At 37.2% G+C, this 18,749-nt stretch overlaps 1 long non-coding RNA gene across 1 annotated transcript in view; it reads right to left on the bottom strand.

Annotated features, from left to right (window-relative positions):
- LOC125699394 (uncharacterized) overlaps window positions 1-18,749 on the bottom strand; it is a 323,127-nt gene that overhangs the window by 78,284 nt on the left and 226,094 nt on the right. Inside the window, exons 7-12 of the long non-coding RNA XR_007379529.1 lie at window positions 18,626-18,747; window positions 18,205-18,261; window positions 9,570-9,623; window positions 7,588-7,661; window positions 5,987-6,053; window positions 2,735-2,842 (exon numbers count right to left, since the gene is read on the bottom strand). This is a non-coding gene — a long non-coding RNA (uncharacterized LOC125699394). The remainder of the gene's footprint in view (window positions 1-2,734; window positions 2,843-5,986; window positions 6,054-7,587; window positions 7,662-9,569; window positions 9,624-18,204; window positions 18,262-18,625; window positions 18,748-18,749) is intronic.

The raw sequence follows: 18,749 nt of genomic DNA, 5'->3' as shown, positions 1-18,749 counted from the left end.
AGGACAGAAACAAAAAAGCATTTCCACAATGGTTTAGGATTTTCTAGTCAGATCTTAGAGAAACAGACAAAAAGTTACATTTAAAAACAAATCAGTTAAACGCAAGAGAAGGAATGGCATCATCTGAAAAATTCAGCTCGTAGTTTCTGTTTACTTTTTCTTATCCTCCTGCAGCTTGTAGGATATACAGAAATTCTTTTGGTTTAATGCTCCAATGATTATCTGCTGGCAATATTGCATCATGTGAAAAACATTTTACAGTATTTGCACTGCACACTGAACTCACAAAAGCAACTAACAGCAACGTTTGTCAAACCTGGAGCATGTTTTCTGGCAGCTGACTGGAACCAAACACTGCTTTTGTTCTTGAAACGGACCGGCTGACTTTGAGTTTCATCGATATAGCATAAGCTTGGAGGGTAATCTTGACTCATGCATACTGCTGAAGTTAATCTATATCTTAGAAAATGCCAGCGAGAAAAGCCTTCTCATGCTGAACGTTCACAGGGCTTGAAAGAATTTTACAGCTGGCTATAAAGAGCAACTTTTCTGCTCCACATGTATTCATGCAGCTTCTGGGCAGAACCAGTCATGGTGCTTTTCATAGCTGGGTGATCAGAAGGCTTCTCTGTAACTTCTAGTAAAGAAGCAAAGACATGTATTTTATTATACTAAAGGATTATGGTGTGTAGGGCAACACTGAACAGCTGTGTGGTGCAAGTCACTTCAGGTCTTGCTGAAATCATAAATGTGAAGTCACAGTCTCACGTAAACAAACACAGCCCAGGCTGGGTAGATTCTTTCTAGGGCTGACAGTTGGTAAAGTTAACTGCAATCTTGGTTTGGAAAGATCTGATTTGAGAAATACTGTGGACTGCACAGAGAAAAAGGGTGATGGGTTTGTTACAACATTGCAACACTAACAGGATGCCATGGACAAGCTTCAACTTGCAACATCGAAAAATACTGTAAGATATGAACAGGAAATACAAACAGATGGGCATAGTTGATACTAACTGATAAAAAAACATTGTTTATTTCTAAGTAAGAGTGTCCCAAATCAGAATGAATTACAATTTAGTAAACTCAGCAATCGGTCTTGTGATGTGCATTTCCTGTTTGTCATCCTCTCCCAAATATTTGAAAGCTTTCTACTATCAGCCATGTAGAAAGAATTCTTTCTCCAAAAATCACCCAAGTTTGGCACCAAACGTAGTGTGAAAGACTGCACAGATATAGGACCTGGGATAAATCAGTCAGCTCAAGTCTCAGTGTCGATGGTATTATGCATTATAGATTGCATATCTGGATGTTAGGATGTTCGGCATGTCTGTGGTTTTCAGCAACAGTTCTTATTCAGTTTTGAAATATCTGCACACCTATCAGTCTGGCATTAAGCTCACATAGCCTTTTTTATAACAAATTATCAATGTTAAGTAACAACACTGAAAAAATTAAAGGCACATTCAGTTTATGCAAGGATTTTTCCTTAAATTTGGGGAATTTATAAAAAGAAACATTGTTCACATAATTATTATTATCATCATTTAACATATTGCATTAATATATTATTATTATTCATTAATATATTCATATATTAAATATATTTTCATTGTTATAACTACATTCTTATAAATACTAGTGAAATTCAGAGAACTTCAGCTATTTGAAATTTTCATTTGAATTCTAAAACCTCATGCATATTTAGCATGCTGATTCCATGTACGGAGAAACAAACTTGCAGATGAGTACTGAAATCATCATTAGTTAAAATTCTCTGATATAAGCAAGATTTAGCCTCTACTTTCAAAACTGTAGACAGCATCCATAAGCTTTTACTTCTCATTACAAACAATCCACTCTTAGCTGGGGTTCAGATTCCATGTATTCAGCCTCTCTACAGATACAAAATTTCTTTTCTAGGGATTTCTATCAAAAAGCTGTCACTGGTAACAGAAAAAACAAAAATACACCATGGCAAAATGCATTCAGCCAATTGGATGTAGAAGTACTAAAACCTGCAACACCGGTTGCAAAATAAATACTCAGAAGTATTTATTGAAGTTTATTTTCTTGAAACCGCATTTGTCTGAGAGAGACAACTTCTTTTCTATTCATGCGCAATAGATGTAATTATTGATTTTTCTGGCATGCTTCTAACATCCTAAACACCACACCTTTGAACGAATTGTTCTGTTGTTTGAGTTTGGTTTTTTTTTGTTTGTTTGTTTTGTGTTTGTTTTTTTTTTTTTTTAATGAAAATAATAGCCATATAATATGAAGTTAACACAGACCAATATAAAATGTTATAAGGCTATAAAGAACTTACTGCTAGAGAAATAGAATTAATAGAATGAATTATGCACCATATTTTAACATCTGGATTTGCAGAAACAGCTTTAGCACCTTCCACACTTGTCCCTACAAATGTGCTCTTACTGTCAGTATTTGGACCAATTTGAGGATGAATGAGGACAACCACAGAGCTACGTACATCACTCAAAAACAGATACATGCCCCATAATATCATGAAAAACTAAATAAGGGCACAAACGTGCTAATAAAGGAAGCAGTGGGATTCCTTAGATTCTATGGTGAGCAAACCAATTCAGAATTCATCCTTCTCATTCAGGCTATAGCACATTTGTGGGATCTAGTTTACTAGAAATTGCCTAGGGGAAAAGAAAGGGAATCCAGAGTAATAAGAAAGTGCCAAAATGAATAAAGTGCTCACAACTACTATTGCATTGCTGATGCTGGAAACAGAAGAGGCCAGGGTTTTGTCACAGTTCTGATATCCCCAAAGGTTTCTGCTACATTATTTCTGCTCCTTCAGTGCAATCTGTAAAAATCACAAATGTACATTACCTAATGTATTGAAAAACCAAAAATTTTTATTATTATTATATCTTTTACCCATTGATGGTTGCAAATTAGTGAAGTGACACAAGACTGAAGCCAATGACTACTGCTATCTGTAAGCAACAACAAGCAAGGAAAAGCTGGTAGGAGTACAGCTGTTTTATTTTAATTGAGGAATGATTTTATGTTGGAAGCACTCAATATTCACAGCAAATTAAAAATAATGAAGTGAATTGATACCAATGATATTTTTTTACCTACTATCCCTTTGTAAATCTATTTCTTCACACAAATTGACATGTCTAATTGATACGTACGCTATTATTCCTCATTAGTAGGCTGAATAAAATAATTCTTGATTAAATTTATTGCAATTTACAATCCAGCATAATGTTTGCAAGCTATAAAAGTCAATCAACAGGAAACAGAAAAAAAAAAAAAAAAAGCAGATGACATTATTACTTCTTATATATACACAATAATTTCATGGAACATTCCTTAGCTTTATCTTTTCTCCTCAGGAACCCAAGGTCCATCTCCAACAGGTCACTTCCTTTTTCACATGAACATAAATGTATTTCAGTGTGCAAATTCTTCTCAGCTTTTTGATAAGTATCACCTCCAATAAGTAAATTAGCTGTGTATTTAGCAATCTGTTAGAAGTTGTGTGGAAGAGATGGTCTTCTACTAACACTCAGATGAAACTAGACAGAACAACAGATGATGTCCACTGACTGAATTGCTTCTTTGTCAGGATTACCTAGTTTGAGTTATACGCTGTTATCCTTTTTACACACACACACACACACACACACACACAAAAAGGAGGAAAAAAAGAAAAAGAAAGAAAAAAACAAGGAAATTGCAGAAATTCAGTAATTTGATGTAACAAAAAAAGTCGGTGGAACAAGAAATTTGACAACATATATTCTGTTTAATTTCTGCAAAATTTCCAACCAGAAGGAAAACCGAATCAATGGCAGGTCGGTCTATCTTTGTATTTGGAACTCTATCTTTGTATTTGGAACTCATTCCTCATCTTGCCCAGACCTCCACTATTTTGTAAGAAATTCCGCGGTATTACAAAACAAGCAGAGGCAGAGCTGATATTTTGTTACTCTCTTCTCTAAGGGGAAGAAAGGTATGTTGTGACCTGACTATTTCTCTGGCCTGTTGCTCCTATTTCTCTGAAGAATGCTGCCAGCTGGCACAAAATTGCTGCCATCACTTAAGTTGGGCTTCAGACTTGAGAAACAGACAGTTACATGAAAACACAGTATATATGCTACATTTTGTACAAAATAGCCATCCTACTTTTGTCATCTTAATATAATGTCTTTTAAGGAAGACATTATGATACCTTGATAGTGTTTGTACCCTGACTGCAGCCTGTGCCTCAAGTTATCCAGATAAGTTGAAAGAATTTGCTCAAAGAATTGGGTATTATTCTGTCGGACTATAGAATCAGAATTAAAAATCAGACTATATGCTTTTCATATGTATTGCATACATATCACGCTCTCCCCTAAAACATGTATTAAAATCTTTCTGCTTCAAATCTAAGTTCAATTTATAGAATTGTTTGGGGTAGTTGACTTCTAAAAGGTAAAACAGTAAATACACAGGCCTGCACAGGGAACTAAAATTGAGATATATAAAGTTGCAACATAGGAATCCCATTCAGAAAGCAATTTTATTTATTGTTCAGATATTTTAGATTCAGAATTCAATTTTTATGCAACATGCCTGATTTACTTATTTATTTATTTCACAAGGCAATGCCTATCAGTTCATGAATGCTGCTGACATTTTAAAAATAATCCTTACATTACAGAAAATAAGATGAGAACTTAATCAACAAAACCAGCTGTTTCAGGATTCATTTCCTACTTGATACATATTGTACAGCACAGTAAACAACTCATCTGCCAGCAGTAAGAATCAAAAAGCTCTGTGCCAACTGAACATCATCTCTTAAAGGATTCTTCAAAGTGGCCACAAAAGGAGTCCTCAGAAGTAAGAACAGTTTTGCTGGTATTCCTGGTAGGATGTGGTGTTTCAGATAAAGAGCTGTCACCAAGTACTCACAGCACTCCAAAGAATAGCTTACCATTATGGTCACCAAAACTATTTCCAACTACTATGCTATCTGCAACAGAGCAAAAGTAACCAGGAGCTATATCCACCTCCAAGCCTTATTTAAATTGAAATCTAAAATACATATTCTCTGCATTGCATTTAGCTTCTGCTGTCAGAGGTAGGTCATTTGTTAAAACTTCCCAGCCTATTTACTGCACAATATTTTAAAAATGGCATGCAAGTTCTACTCACTCCTTCAGATTCAGGATGTCTACCCTAGGTCTAACCATACCCAGAGAGGTTAACGGCTGAAAGGCCAGCTGCCAACAGTTGGGCAGCAGACAATCAGCTCTGGGCCCCAAAGCCAGGTCATCAGCAATCAGCTCCCCAGAGAAATCAGGGCTGTGAGGGCAGAGCGCTCACCCTGTGCTGTGCATGGCATGGAAAACAAGGCAGTGCAGGGCTGTGCGATGCACTGACTCCGAGGGAATAGCAGGGGCTTGTGGGCTGAACACATTACAGACCAGCATGAGTTCTGAGGATGTTAACAGGGCAGGCCAGCCCCATAGCTGCCATTGTGACCACTGCCACATAGCCACAAAACTGACTTCTATATTTCCACAAGCATTATTTTGTAATTTCTTTTAATCTCAGAATTCCACATTAAGGAAAACATGATGGAAAAGACCATGAGCAGCCTTAAACACACTATTTTCATTCAGCTCTAACAAACTCAATAGGAAGACTATTTTATAAATGAGCACAACAAATTGAAATTCAATAGCTAGTTAACTCAAGCATATTGAAATAAAATTATATGTATCTGTGTGTGAGGGAACAAGCATGTAGTGAGGGAGGACCTACAAACCTCACGTATGAGCTGCTCTTGTTATCATAAAGTTTGGGTAAGTAAGGCGTGTAGGATCACAACTAAAATACAAGGATATTCTGCTTAACAGTGTTATCAGCCGTAAATATAAAAACCAAAACATCCATAACAGCCTTTAATGACATTTGAAATAAAAAAGAACAAAACTTTACTCACCTTCTTATATTCACTTCAGCTTATTATATTCACCATCCAAGAAGATAAACATATTGTCCACTTGAGTCTATACCAAAAGGAAACACACATTAATATCTGTGATTTCATACCCATTCCAAATGCAAGAAGTAACAAATTTGGTGGCAAAGCTGTCAAAATATGTTCCACAAACACACTGGCAAGAGATCTGGACAAACTAAGGAAATTCAGTGAAACAAAATAGGTGCCAAATGGGGATGTTTGACAGAGTGTTCAAAAATACAGTTAGACCAAAGCAGGAACACATCCAACAGATAGATTCTCTACATAAATTATCATAAAACTATTAGAAATAATTGGCCAGTGATTTCAAAATATTACATATACTTTTAATGTTATCAAAGAGCTGTGTTGTGAACCATGTGTGTTTTCTTGGCGATTTAATTTTTGGCTTCAAAACAGCCTTTTTAGATGCAAGTGAAAATACTATATCCCATACTGTAAGTCAATCTGCAGTCTTTGAAATCATGCTGAGCTTCCAAACACTTTGAAACATTGCAAGGGAAAATATTATAAAAGTCTGAGTACCCTATAAGAGCGCAGGCCTTGCAGGAGCTTGGCCAGACAGATGCATCCCTACAAGACTGGAGAGAGCCAACATAGCGAAGGCACCATGATCGAGCTCTCCAAGAGGACAGTGGTATCTGTAGTCACATCACCCCAAATAACCACTTCAGTGAAAGCATTAGTCCCTTCAGCTTCTGTTACAGTGCCAGCACAAGCTGCTGCACTGCCAAGTCACCACTGAAGGTAGATGGGTACAGGAGGACATGAGGACTCTATCAAGAACAGGTTAGTTTATACGCAGTGCTGTATTACAGCCATTCTTTGATAAAATAAGGGCAATGAAATGTCTGCAGACAGCTGTTTGTAGCAATACATGGCTGCCAGGCTGGTCATGGTACTGAGTGAGCGGCTGCTGCCCACAGAGTGCCCATCCACCTACAGCACAAACCTGGCATGCGAATTACTGTTGTTTAATGGCTCTCCATAAAAAGACACCTTAAAATATCAGAGCAGGCCGCTGCATGCTGGTCGTAAAGCGAACAAAGAGAGGCCAGGCAGCATACATTCATAGAAGACAGTGCTTTTTTTCAAACTATTTCTTTTCATTTGGCCAACAAAAAAGTGGACTACCAAGCAGTAGTGCTCTTAGTGCAGATAGAGCATCGGTGCTCAACAACAATGTTAGAAGCAGCATGCATGCCAGCTACACCCTTACACCATAGGGCTATGCTTTTGGGGGCACTTTCTAGTGCCTGCACAGATCAAGTTGAAAGCTTAAGGTCCAGAGTATCTGGGGTTAAAATCCACACTCGTTGACTTCACCACTGCCTATTATAATTCACAAAGGTTTTAATACTGCACTGATAGGGAACTCCTATTGGGGCAGTAATCTAAGGAAAATATTTGCCATATGTTTGTTCTCTCAAAAAAATTCTGTATACTCTTCATGAAATTCTCTCATTATCGTGCAAGACCAAATAAATGCCCCCTGAACTTGAGGAAGCACAAAGTCAGATTAGTGGTAGTCCTTTATGCGTGGCAAGCTCCTTCCTTACCATCGAAACCAGCCTCTGAGAAAGCCCTCTCCTGCACAGACAGGCTTCTTCGTAGTGCAGAAAGATCAATTTTCCTGAAGAAAAAGAAAAAAAATGTGAAAATGACACAGAGATATAGCTTAAATAGGCTGCAACTCCATTTATTCAACTGCACTGAGAAATTTCCAGACGAGCCATTTCCAGCACATGTTATTATTTCTCCTCATTCATTCTGACACCCCAAGGTCTGGCTGCTCCCAATCCCCAGGGCTGCCCATGCTGTCCCCAGCCTGGCAGAGATTGGCAGTGGGGTGGGGAAAGAAGCCCAGAAGTTCAAGGCTTTGTTTCTGGGCAAAGCATTCCATTTTTATTCAGTTCCTTAAAAGGGCAAAACTAGCAGAGATGCACTTCATATTTATAATTGTAAGCTTCATTCTGGCAAAGGGTCATCGCTTTTTACCTTTGACTATAATTGTTGGTATTGGTTATAGAGTATTAAGACTTTGTTGCTGGCTGGACAAATGCATTTGCAAAAAAAATTCCTATAAACAACACCGACTAACTTACTTAACAGTCACGTTTTTTCTGCTCTGTGAGCTCTTCAAATTTAATATCTTGTTAAGCAGTATTAACTTTTAAGTTGCAGTAAAATCTAATAATTGTATTTATCAATTTGTGTTAATTACCAAGCAGAGATAAGCATATGTCCTCTTCAGCCTGGGAAAATCTGAGTGCACACCTGCTCCAAGAAACAGTCTTTAAAATGAGACGTGAGGAAAATATTTGAATTACATTTCCCTCTTCCAACACACCATTTTTAAAAAGCACTTTCAGCACTGAACTAGGCCTTTACAGTTAAGGCATTTTACAAGATGATACTGAGCTATGTTTCCTGTCTATGAAGAAGGCACCAGCATATAAAATGGTAGTGAATTTGCATTACCTCCAATCCATCATTCTTTGAGTGCGCAGGAAAAACTGTGAGACCTGCTGCAACAAAGCACAGCCTTGTGTTGACAGATTCTTATTTAAGTGACTGTGAATACAACAATTCCACAAATAATTTGTCAAGTGTGTGGCTGAACTAGCTCTGAACCCTGATAAATACCAACTCTCCTCACTGCTACAAAGGCATGATGTTCCGCGTGCGGGCAGTGAGTAACAAGCACCAGGATTTAACAATCGATGCTACTATATTTCTCTTTTCTTTGCGGTTAAAAAAACCTTGAAGGGTGGCACTTTCAGCAGTGTTAAGTACTAGTGGTGGCTATGCCTTGCAAATCTAAGTAATACACTGCAGGCTGAGGTGGAAGGAAACAGCGTGCCACAACCATTTTTAGCTGCATTTAAAACATATGGTTTACTCTGCTGAAAAACAGACTTTGCTGAATAGTTGGCAGATTCTTGTTTAGTACAGGCTATTATTAAGTGGACCTCTTTCAAATTATGATAATAGGACACCTACTTTGCTGAATTTCACGTCCTAAGGCATACGCTTGTGCTGGGTAATTCAAGAGAGCTGGCTCTTTTCAGGAAAAATAACACAAATACTAGTTGAACACGTCTACATATTAATGGGGGGGAAACACTCCTTCCAGGTATTCAGATGAAATCAAGATTACATTTTTCTACCATGCAGTGTGTTCTATAAAGGCATTATGGATGTGTAAGGAAAAAAAAAAACCCACAACGAAACATTTTTAAAAACATGTAAATCTAATCAGTCTAGAAGTCAGCAATACATATATAAAAGTCTCTTGCAGACATAATTTAGTATGCATTATTAATTTATTTTTCAAAAAGCTCTCCAACTACAAAAAGGATAAGTGGAAGTGTGCACCCATGTTGCTGATAATACTCATTTGTTAGGCAGGAGTGAACGTATTAACTAATTTCCCCTTCCTGAAATCTCATCCTGAAGGATGTTCTCAGAATCTTCATATAAAGACAGGGAATGCCCTTTGCAAACAGTATTCTTCCAGATATTTCAATAAAGCACCAACCTTTAACAGGACACGAACTTCAGTATGCCATATGCAAGGCTCAACCTTCAAACTCTGGACAGCAAAAAACAATCATTAGAATTCTACAAAGCCATTATATTTGTACTTCCAACTCTAAAATAATAATGCCAATAGAAATAATTGTGTGATAATATTAATGAGTCTCAATGTAAAATGCTAATTATTTATTGTTTATAAAGCAATTTTAAATAATGCAGAACTCATACAGTAATGCCATCATGATTTTCCAGTCATTAACTTAACCAGAATTTGCATTTTGGGACTATAGCCAGTGACTTACATGCACTACTTAAGTCATTTTTCAAACACCCTGTCCCATCTTAATCTATTCATCATTAATCACATTTGGTCACTTTACATACAGAACACTATTCAGATGAAAGATAAAAGAAATACATTAATAAAATTAAAGCTAGATTGAATACTTCAAAATATAAAGGTGGTGGAGGAATATGGTTATCAAAGCAATTTATACGTTATGCCTATTAAAGCAGAGACTTGTCTGTACAAAAGTTCTGAGAGTTTTTGAGGGTGTTTTTGGTTTTTTATTCCCCCCCAGTAATGTAAAGGGTACTTAGAAAGCCACCTTTGTACTCTGTCCTTCCCAATCATCTTTACTGGTGTTTACACAGTTATGAGAACATACTCAAATGCTGTAGCTTTTGTTAAATAGTGGGAGAACATACTGATAGCTGTTTTCTTGTCAATTTTAAATCTTCAAGAAATCTTAAACTTGGGAAACTGGCTTGCAATTACAGGCTCTGTTTATCTGAAAAAATCCAGTGCTGTGCCTCCTGCATCTGACTGACCTCTTCTACCTTAAATCAATCAAGCCACAGAAGCCTTACATCCTCCTTGTGCGGGTCTGGTCCACAAGAGGCTGAAAAGAAATTTCCTCTGAAAGGAGTTTTGTTGCATTCTGTCTTGCACCTTTCACCTCAAAGCAGCAGCTGCTTATCCACTCACAGTGGCGCATTGGCGTTAAGGAGAAAACAAGCTGACCAAGGCAAAGCAGCCCTGATGTTCTGGAGATCTTTGTATGCAAAGGGCGTTTTTAGCATAAGCAAGAGCAGCTCCCCAGCAGCATTCCTGCAACCTACCTTAACTCTTGCTTATTGGCACTACCTCCAGATCAAAAAATGCTTCTTCTCTTCCCAATGAGCTTTTGCTTTCTTTTTCTCCGATACTTGAATTACCATTAGTAAGTGGGAATTGTGATAGTTCAGGTGGGGGTTGTTTGTATTTTTCCATACTGAACACTGCTCTTTCTTTTGTTTGTTTGTTTATTTTTTGTTTTTTTAAATGAAATGAGGCCACAAAATAACTTTCTTTAAAAACAACAACAGAAGTGCACACAAGGCGGCATCAAATAATAATTCAACCCATACATGTTCTTCACAGTGCTGAAGGTAGTTATACAGTGTTCGGTTACTCTGGTGAAACAACTTCATAATCTCATCTCAGTTCCTAAAGAACAAGCAGCTGTTCCACAAGCACTCACTGGATTTTTATCATTTAACACTTCATGTGCAGAATTTCAACCACAGAAATATTTTACAGAGACAACCTGTCCAATTCCACTGCGAGCCAAAGAGCAGCCATGAAATTCATTGGACAACCTGAGATGGATACCATCAGCCCAGTATATGGTGATTTAGGAACCAGAGCTCACAACTATAGAGAACATCACCTTATAATACAAGCTAATTGCTGTCTCTCCTGGAGCATATACATGTACAATATCCTGGGGATATTTACTTTTCGAAGCTAAGAGGTCTCCTGGAGGAATTGACAGCTATCTTAAGTTTCTGAGTGAGAACTCCATTTTTGTTTAATTATTAATTTTAAATATACAATACATGTTGACATTTTTTGCGTAATGAAAAAGAAGAAAAAGAAATATGTCTTCATGTACCTATTTACACAGACTCAAAAATACCGATCAATTGCTAGCTTTTGGGTCTTCACTTTTTTAAATTTGAACTTGTGACCTAAATAATAGGGAAATCTATTGGATAATTTTTAAGCAAGACCCATTATCATACTAAGTTTTCTCCCCTAACTAGATTGCTGCTGAAGAAAACTGTTTCTGAGGTTCCAGTCAAAAAGTAGTAATGTTCTATCCACACATTAGTGATTCCAAAATTCTCCATTATGAACAATATTTATCAAAAACAGCCCACTATCAGATGAAAGATGTGCCTTATCTTTTCTTGTCAACTAAAGCATTATTCACTGAAAGTTTCTTTCATATCTGTTTCAGGGGTTTCAGTGTCATTTTAAATTGCAAATCAATCATAGATCATGCAAGCCCTACTTCTGTAGAAGAGATTAACGCTCTGGCTAAAATTGTTTACAAAGCCATTTGTAAACCTTCTGCTGATGCAGATGAGGCAAGTTTACCAGTTTAACATTGTTGATCCCAGAGAAAGCCTTAAGCAATGACTTCAGAGGGCAAAAAAATTTGTTCATTTATCATTATTGTCATGGGCTTTCGCAAATGATAACAATTTGTCTTCATCCTATTTTTAGACAATGAGCCACAATAGAGTCCAGAAAGCCATTTTGCCAGATGGGAGAAGGTGCTTTCATTGCAAAATGTTGTCTTTTCTTTTTCTGCCCTATAAAATTGGCTTAAGTGAGAACCAAGGATATGTTTTAATGTCAGGTTTCCCAGTAGACATGATGACATACAATAACAGCACACAGTGCCTGGACAGCACATTGTCCAAATATATTGCATTTTTAAACACAAGAATAGCCTTTGTTGTACATTTTGCCAGAAAAACTGCAATATTAGCTGCAAGTTAACACAGAGAATTCTCACAGAATGATAGTTGTCATAGAATTATTATTAAATGTTTAAGTAATACTTAGATCTAATAACAATTCTTCACTTTGCAGTTTTGAAAAGACAAAATATTTTGTGTTGAGCCAAACAAAAAGTACTACAGGACAGAATTACACATGGCATTTTTACAGAATTACCATGTGAATTCTGTTCATCTCAGTTTTAGTGATTATCAAATGACAAACCCTGTGCCCCTGGGCCAGACTTGCTGGGCCCCTGGGAGCAAAGACAGTTGTGTCTGTGCCATGGGACATGACAATTAAAGTCTGGGAGGCTTTCCTCCCTTCTAGTGCTGAGGTAGATCTGCATATCTGTCCCACTGACAGGTGGGACACACAGGGGGCTATGAAGCACCTCAGGAAGCCTCTGAAGTAACTCCCTCACCCCACAAAGAATAAATCTCCAAGGACTATGCCCAGAAGCACTGGGGTATATCTTTTGCTCTTGCAACCTTTACTCATCAGCTGCATTTAGGGCTGATGTGCCCCTCTATTCTGGTTCAATGCAGTTTATCAAAGAAAAACCCTTTCAACTGAGGTTTTGTTCCATTTACCTTGACCTGACCCTAGAGAAACTTTGTAAACAGAAAAAACAGCTACAAACACCTTTTTCCTCTAGACTGCACCACTTTCAATACGCTGCTGTTCTTCAGTCATTTTAATAGTAATTTGCTAAAAAAAAAATACATAATTATGTCCACCTGCAGAAACATGCCCACAAAACAGAAAGAATGTTTCTTAACCTCTGATGAAATGTTGCTTTTAGAATAGTATTTCCCATTTCTATCCCCAAATTAATCTATCATTCATAGCTTTTGCTGCTTTGCTGTCTCTATAATTGCTAACAATTGCACAACAGTAGTTTTTTTCTAAGCTTTTAGCACAGATTAATTGTTTGAATCTATGCTTACCCTTAAGAAATAAATAAAATTTTGGGGAAAAAAAAAAAAAAAATCAAATGCACTCAAATATTCCTTTCTGTACTTTGTTATCTTGGTAGTGATCTTCAAAGCAATAGTATAGTCAGAAATCCTCTCTGTGTTTTTATAACTAGGGGAAGATGGGCATCAAGTCATATAACAGCACAGCATAAGTGATGTTAATCACCAGCCCCTCGCATTATGTCTCTGGATCTCTCCATACGCTGAAAGCGTCCATCTGCCTCAGTGCAAATCCTTCGTAATTATAAAAAAAAATGTATTCTTGTACTGCAAAAGTAGTAACAGTTCTGTAAAGGCCATGTCTGAATACTCTGATATAGATAAAAAAGTCTTGAACATTACTTGATATAAAATATCATGATCATAATTGGGCAATAGGATTCTCTGATGACAAAACCGTGTCACAGAAGTTGAGGCTTTTTCCTTCTGTATTTAACTTTTTCATTATGTAGTTTTCAGCCTCAGCAGCAAAATACTTAATTGCATCTATGCCAGGTGTTTCATTAATCCTGTTAGCTGTTAGACAAACCCTGCAGGAAAACAGAAGACAACAGCCTCTCTGCTTACTCTCCCCAGCCCCTGCTTGCCTCCTCCCCCTCTATTCCCCTACAGGAACTGACTGATGGCACAGCCAGTTTGTTGAACTTGAAGGCTGAAACCATAGAAAAGCCCATGCTTAGTCAGGAAACATGGAAAACCAGCAGAGGTAAGTAAACTTTTTTCTTGCTGAGATTTAAGACAAAAATGTATAAATACCTATGAGTCAGAGCCAATCATTTTGGAGATGGGCACAGCTAGTCTAAGTGGGGCAGAGTAATGAGTGTTTAACCTTCAACAAAACCTTAACAAAAGTTGTTATTGCTAACACTGACAAAAGACACTGGCTCTGTGGAGTGGAGATGGGGAAGTCAGGAGAGGTTTAGGAAATGAGCAGTTGCACATTTTCAGGCATTATTTGTTCTGCTTGATCAAATAGCCTTTTGTGAACCAACATCTTTGTTCACTGTAGGAGCTGAGAAAAGATATGGGAGAGTTATCTTGAATACAGGAGAAATCTTTTTAGACTCAATCTGAAGGACCCATGCAGTATAAGAGTCTGTACCCTAACTGCAGTCTCGGAAAATTAATTTCTAACACCAGAATATTTTTTGGCTCATTTTGCTCTTGGTAAACTTTTGTTTGTGTGTGTCTTCATTATTTTAAGTGCTATTAGAGGCTATACTTAAAGTTCACTCGTCACATTCCCAGAATTATGTATTGCTCAGGCTGGCAAACACAGAATAGCATGTAGCGTAAGAGTATCCCTCTAGAATCCAACCAGAATCAAGTCAAAAGCTCAGAACTCAAAGACAAAATTGTAACGATAACAAAAGACAAAGACTGATATAAAGAAGAAAAATATATATGTAGGCATAGAAAAGCTAAAGATTAAGCATAGTCCTGACTGTAATACGTCAGGAACATTGTCCTTCCTTCCCACAGAACAGATATACGACTTGTATTTCATCACTGCACTACAGCAACCCTCATGCAATGAACCCACTAAGAGGTGGGATCCATTGGTGTTTGCAGCTTTCCTTCCAAGAATGAATATGGAAAGATCTGTAATACCTTAAAGTACCATATGGACTCAATGAAACAGACCCAGTAAGTCCATACACTGTGAACACTCAGAATAATTTCTTCTGAATTTGCACAAAGCATAGGGCAGAAAATTAGCTTCCAAACTATTTGGAGAAGGTCCATCAGTTTTTTACAATGTACAAGAAAAAGTTCAAGATCCCAGTGATCAAATGCTTTACTATACTAGACACTAGAAAGCTTGGGTACAGGCTTGGGTTTCTTATCCTTTTCTACTTTTTATTTCCCCATGGTTAAATACTCTATCTGCAGTCATCTTGCTCTGAGGCTAAATCCAAGTCTGCAAGGGATGATGAAGGGTGTATTATAGCCGCACTGTACTGTCTTTGCTGGGAATTGAGAATGATGTATTTGGGATTCAGCTGGTGTATTTACAGTAGTTTTAGTGACCCATAAAACATTGGATCTATATTTTGAAATATTTACAGGAGTAGCAGTCAACAGTTCTCTATCTACAATACTTTTTAATACTTCTATCTCCTCCTTTCTTGTCACACTTTTTCATCCTACTTTCTTTGTTGTTTATCAGCTCTGGTATCATTTTTAGATCGTATTACAGTACTAATGACTGTGTTCTTTGACATAAAAAAATAGAGCATTCATAAACATACTTTAGGTATATATATAAATCAATATATAAAATAATTCAATTATATAGAAAGTATATAAAAATTAAAAATAATAAATAACAAAGCTTTAAGAATTTTGAAAAACCTTACAGTAAATTTACATTGTATGCAGAACAACTCTGATAAGCTAGCTACTCCCTGGCACTTCTCCACAGTGAAAGCAAGGCTGTATAAGAAGTCATTTGCTCCCATCTTCAGAGCAGAGACACTTAGCCTAGGACCAGATTCCACCTATTTGGCTGCTACCCAGGTTCTGACCAGATAAGCCATGAGCCAAAGAAAAAAGCTAAAGAGAAAAATCTCTCTTTGTTCTGTCTCATTTCTAATCCAAGGAATGATTAATTATGTAGTTATTTAACAGGCTCTTTAGGAGCATGGCCATTCTGGTCCTACACACAGTGTCATATATCCAAACTGCACCACAGTAACGCTGTGCAAACATAATCAATCCCAGCAGTGCCAGAAGCTCTGGTTCAGCGGAGTATGGGAAGATGCAATATATCCTTCTTCCCATTAAAGGCTACATCCTGAAGCCTCTTCAACTTAAATGTCTCTAGCCTACCAGAGGTCCTGTGGTCCAGTTAGAGGTGGGATTATTGATGACAATGCCATCAAAGAAAGGGAGAGAGATGACACAAAAGAAAATTTTCACCTTTATCTTGGAATTAAATGAGTAAATTAATTTTTCATCCTGAAGTTTTCTGTAAAGACTAATTCCTGAACTAGGAATAAAAGCAACAATTACTCTCCACAACCACCTCCCACTCTGAAAACTAATTTATTTACATAAACCAGGTTCAGTAATCTACCTACTTGAACTTGTCTAAAAAACATGCCTTAGTTTCCAGGATAAATATTATATGGAATAAAACTCCAGGACAAAAATGAGGTAAGACGATTCCCTTGAATCAAATATTGAAGTACCTTTCCATAAGCCTGCTATCAGTAGCAGCAGGAAAATATTCCAGCTCAGCTACGTAAAGAAGAGATAGGAAATACAAGTGAGAGGCTGAACTTAAATTTCAAGCATATACTCTCTCTACACGGCCTCAAAGTAAAAGATGCACTGCCGAAAGGCTGCCCAGTGAAAGAAAACAGCAAGAACAATTTGCCATTTTTATTTCATAGGTCTTTTTGTTTTCCTCCTCCTGAGTTATGCAGTAATACTGAAGCAGCTGGAAAAGAAGGAATCAGAGATGACCTGGATGTTACCAAAAGACAAGGCCAATGTTTTGTGTTGGTTTTTTTTTTTTCCTTTTTAAATTCTTCTAAACTATAGCTGTTTAACTAAACCATTCACAAATATACTTTAATTTGGATAATTCAGCATCAATTCTTGACAGTTCTTATCAGTTATATGTCCACATTAGCCAGCCCTACCTGTACCCAGGATATATATGTAAATGGAGTTATGGTTTCCCATATTGGCTGCTACAGATTTAAAACAGATCCTATATAAAGTCACACTTGTAATCATACAGACATCGCTGAATAAAAGAACAAGAGACCCTTCAGGAGTAGGGCAGAGTCAGATCACCTCGATCCCCTCCAGCACCAGTCTGTTTGTGCTGGTTGCAGACAAGAACAGCACAGAACAGTGGGCGGCAATGGGCAGCAGCCATTCTTGCTGCCATATTAGCAAAGCAAGTAGAAGACAGATGAAGAACGGCTCTTGTGACACTTTCCTCTAGCACTATGACCAGGTGCAGCAACAATCTGCTTCCAAATGGTCAACAGTGAACAACAGTGACTCAACCAAGCAGTACTTATCCACACTTAAATTGAGAGATTTGGCTTAAAAATGCTACGGATTTCTAGAAGTAATAAATACTGTGTCTGCATGGAGAGGGAGGATGTACTCTCCTGGAAGTTGGATTCTTTACAATTTACATTTTGAAGATGTTGTTATCAACCACAAGGAGCCTGAAACTCCCATTCATGCAACAAGACATCTCAGACCTCTCATAGAGTCACCCCTCCAAAGCCATGGCTTGGAGACGAGCAGCCGCTATCACAACATTCCTGATGCTGTCGTGAGAGGTAGCAGTCCTGCCAGCGGTAGCTGACAACTGTTTTAAAGCTGTATAATTATTTAGGGCAGGCAAGCCCTCAGGGAATGCCTTGAAGGAATGAAGAATCTTTTACTCTTGCTTGCAGGTTTTTTTCCAAGACAGAAACACTGAGAAATGGGGAGTCAGGGTATGTTTATAGTAGCGATTACGCTCTCTGTGCTGCATTATAAAACTTTTGAGATCCTGATTAAACATTTTATCTACAAGATTGTATCTGTGCTGAGCCAAATTATTTAATTGCACAGCTATCCCCAATTATCCAGCAACGTGGATTATTTATAAAACCATTAAATGTGTTACTCTTATGACAGCGACAGCAAATGTCCACTTTGAGACCAAATAGCAAATAAAGCTTATACAGCAATTTCCACACAAGTATCTAAAGCTTTTTTACAAATGAAATAATCCAAACAAGAGACACAAAATTACAGATAAACAAAAAGATTGAGAAAAACTAAGCAAGTCAGCTAAGGCCTCATACCGCATTAGTAACAAAGCCCAACCAGCTTTCATCTTCTGCTCTGGACCACAAGAGCATCTAGAATAAAAATAAGATATTGATTTTGAATATATTTAGTGGTTAAAAACAGAAGTAGCCTTAATTATTGTGAATCAGTTTTTAAAAGCAAATGCAACTTGCACATTCATGATAGTTAGAATGTAATCATGCTACTGAAATGCGTAAGCAACAAAAACTTCAAAATATATATGTGTAGCATTTGAAGGAATTAGATTACAACATGATCTGTGCATTTTATATGAGATGCTCATTTGATGCAACTTACCAGATATCAGACCAGCACACTCAAAAATGTTTGCACATATACGAATCTAAATAAAAAAGATGGGTAGGCAAGTAATTGAAAATGCAGCTTCTCTATATTCTATTACTGTTTCATCACCTTTTCTCTTCTTTTCTCTTCTTTTCTCTTCTTTTCTCTTCTTTTCTCTTCTCTTCTCTTCTCTTCTCTTCTCTTCTCTTCTCTTCTTTTCTTTTTTCTTTTTGTTTTTTATTAAATAAAAGCT

The sequence above is a fragment of the Lagopus muta genome, chromosome 12 (assembly GCF_023343835.1).
Source record: "Lagopus muta isolate bLagMut1 chromosome 12, bLagMut1 primary, whole genome shotgun sequence".
NCBI lineage: Eukaryota > Metazoa > Chordata > Aves > Galliformes > Phasianidae > Lagopus > Lagopus muta.
Note: the sequence above shows the minus strand (reverse complement) of the source record. Positions and strands in the feature narration are given on the sequence as shown.